The sequence below is a fragment of the Silene latifolia genome, chromosome X (assembly GCF_048544455.1).
Source record: "Silene latifolia isolate original U9 population chromosome X, ASM4854445v1, whole genome shotgun sequence".
Classification (NCBI taxonomy): domain Eukaryota; kingdom Viridiplantae; phylum Streptophyta; class Magnoliopsida; order Caryophyllales; family Caryophyllaceae; genus Silene; species Silene latifolia.
Window position 1 is genome coordinate 156,774,246 of NC_133537.1, and position 2,913 is coordinate 156,777,158.

Here is a 2,913-nt window from a genome sequence, read left to right on the forward strand (position 1 = left end):
ACATGTCATTTTAATAATGCATTTTTAACAAATTAAAAATCATTATATAAACAAAATAAATCACATACAAAAATTAACTAGTAATTCACAATTACCATTACTTAAAATGGGTCATATAATTATAAATCACAACTACTTGTATTTATAATAACTAATTCATTCTTATTTTAATTGTTTCATAAACAATAAATAAACCTTAAGTAATAAAACAATTTAATTACTTAACACGAATCTTATTTAATCAAATTACAATAAGATACGTATTATCACTCACAAAATCATTTGTTCAATTTTAAGGAATTAATTAACTTGTATCATCATACAGTTAATTAATTAATCAATTAAGAATGTTTCCCTATAGGTATGACCTTAAGGGATCAACTGTTCACCACCGTCACACGACAGTAATGTCAAACTCTAGTCAGCCAATCATTACCGATTAATGTGGATCAGTGGACAATAAAATGTTACATTCCCTTATGTATTCTTAATATGAGATTTAAACATGTGATCGCATTATTGTCGAGGACACATACTCCAACAAAGAGTAGTTTTTGAAGTTATAAATATTGTTTTGGTTGGTAGCTTTTGACGACGAGTTTAAACCACACCAAAAATGGCGCCGTTGTCGGGGACGGTGTTCAATTGGTTTAATTTCCATTAATTGTTTTTAGTTTTGTCTTTCTTTACCTTGGGGAAGTAAAACTCCTCAAGGTTGTTCTAATTGTTTTCGAGTTATTTGATATTTTGCATGACTAGGAGATCACAAGGTAATCCATTACCTATTGATCTGGAAATTGAGAGAACCTTAACCAACAATAGAAGAGTTGCTAGAGGTACTTCGAGAGTTGTAGGTATTGGAGAGATTGTGGACATTCAACCAAATAACATTGAGTTTACCAACCCTTTTGCAAGAGAAGGAGAGGACAACCCAATACAAAATCCATCACAAAATCAACCCACAATGCCTAAATTTTTATCACATTCCGTACCAACCGAGGAGAACCTACCAAATGGTACTCTTACACCACCACATTTAACCGGTAATTTCATTGCCAAATCCGCATTCATACAACTAGTTGAGAGAAGTCAATTTGGAGGGATGCCTAGTGAAGACCATCATTCACATATGGAGACTTTTTGTGACTATTGTGATGCGTTTTGTCAAACCGGAGTTACTCAAGATCAAATCCGATGGGTATTATTTCCTTTTTATTTGATTGGTACCACAAAGCAATGGTTGAAGAGCCTAGACAAGGCTACCCTTGGTATTGACTCATGGAAGAAGTTGGCAATTGCCTTCTACAAGAAATTCTATCCTCCGGAGAAGACTAACATGTTGAGAGCCCAAATCACCAGGTTTAAACAAAGGGATGAGGAATCATTGTATGAAGCATGGGAGAGATTTAGAGACACTTTTCGTTCTTGTCCACACCATGGACTTAGCGAATGGTTCTTTGTGCAACAATTTTGGAATGGTCTATATGAAAACTCCCGCAACATTCTCAATATGGGATCCAATGGTATGTTTACCGAAGTTGATGACAATCAAACATGGGCCAAAATTGAAGAGATGGCGGTTCATAATTCACAATATAGTAGGTCTCGAAAGGCCACTAGAGGAGGAAAGCATGAGGTAGATTCTATCACACAATTGGGTGCTCAACTAAGTGCTCATATTGACACCATCAATTTGAAGTTTGAGAAGGCCATGGCTAAGCTTGATGAAGCTTCCAAATCACTCAAAGAACATGTTAATGCTGGGGTGGCATCATCCTCAATTCCAAGTGGAGTATGTGAGAGTTGTGGAACTTTGGGACATGACCAAAGTGAATGTAAGGGAACAAGTGAATGCTTTCCAAGCATATAAGAGTGGCACCCCTTATTCCATCTATTACAATGGGAATACCAAATTCCATCCAAATCTTTAATACAAAAGGCAAAATGTTCAAAACCCTCAACCAACATACACCACACCTCCAATGAGAAATCAAGCTCAAAGACCCTTTTATAACCAAAGCCAAGGTTATCAAAATCAACCTTATTACAATCAATGCAATGATCAAGGCTTCGATATTCAAAAAGCGGTCCTCCAAATGCAAAAGAATCAACAAGAATTTTTAACCCAAATGCAAAAAGATAGCCAAGCCAAAGGCATCACCATCAACAACATACTAGCCCACACCAAGATGCTAGAAACTCAAATGACTCAATTAGAATCTTCTAGCACTCAAAGACAGAAGGGGCAATTACCACCTCAAAGTAATCCCCCAAGACATGAGTCGGTTAGTGCCATCCATTTGAGGAGTGGTACAAGGTATAAAGGGCCGAAGAAGTCAATTGATGAAGACATTGTGGATGCTAGTGACAAGCAAAGAGTTGTGGAGAACTCTAAAGAAGAAGAACCCACCACCAAAGAGGTTTCAAAGAAGAAGAATGAAGAGAAGGCTAAGGAAAAAGAGCCTATTGTGATTAGACTTCCATTCCCAAGTTGTCAAGCTAAGCCTAAGTTTGATGAACAACTTGGAAAGTTTATAGAGATTGTGAAGAACTTAGAAGTCTCAATCCCATTCACGGAATTGATCAATCATGTTCCGGCCTATGCAAAGTACATGAAAGATATTATTACCAAGAAGAAATCCATCCGGAAGATAGAGACTATTTCCTTTACCAAAGTGCGTAGTGCTATTCTTTAAGGGAGTTCCCCTCCAAAACTCAAAGATCCAGGAAGCTTCTCTATTCCATGCACCATTGGCGACACTACAATCAACAAAGCATTATGTGACCTTGGAGCAAGTGTAAGTGTCATGCCATAATCGGTATGCAAGAGGCTAGGAATGGGAGAGCTCAAGTGCACTAACATTACTCTTCAAATGGCGGATCGATCAACGAAGATACCTTTAGGGGTATGGG

At 37.2% G+C, this 2,913-nt stretch overlaps 1 non-coding gene across 1 annotated transcript; it reads right to left on the reverse strand.

The window, feature by feature from the left end:
* Nucleotides 1-1,336: 1,336 nt before the first annotated feature.
* Nucleotides 1,337-1,443, reverse strand: LOC141625453 (small nucleolar RNA R71). Its single transcript, XR_012535233.1, has one exon. It is a non-coding gene; the product is annotated as a small nucleolar RNA R71 (small nucleolar RNA).
* Between the last annotated feature and the right edge of the window lie 1,470 nt (nt 1,444-2,913).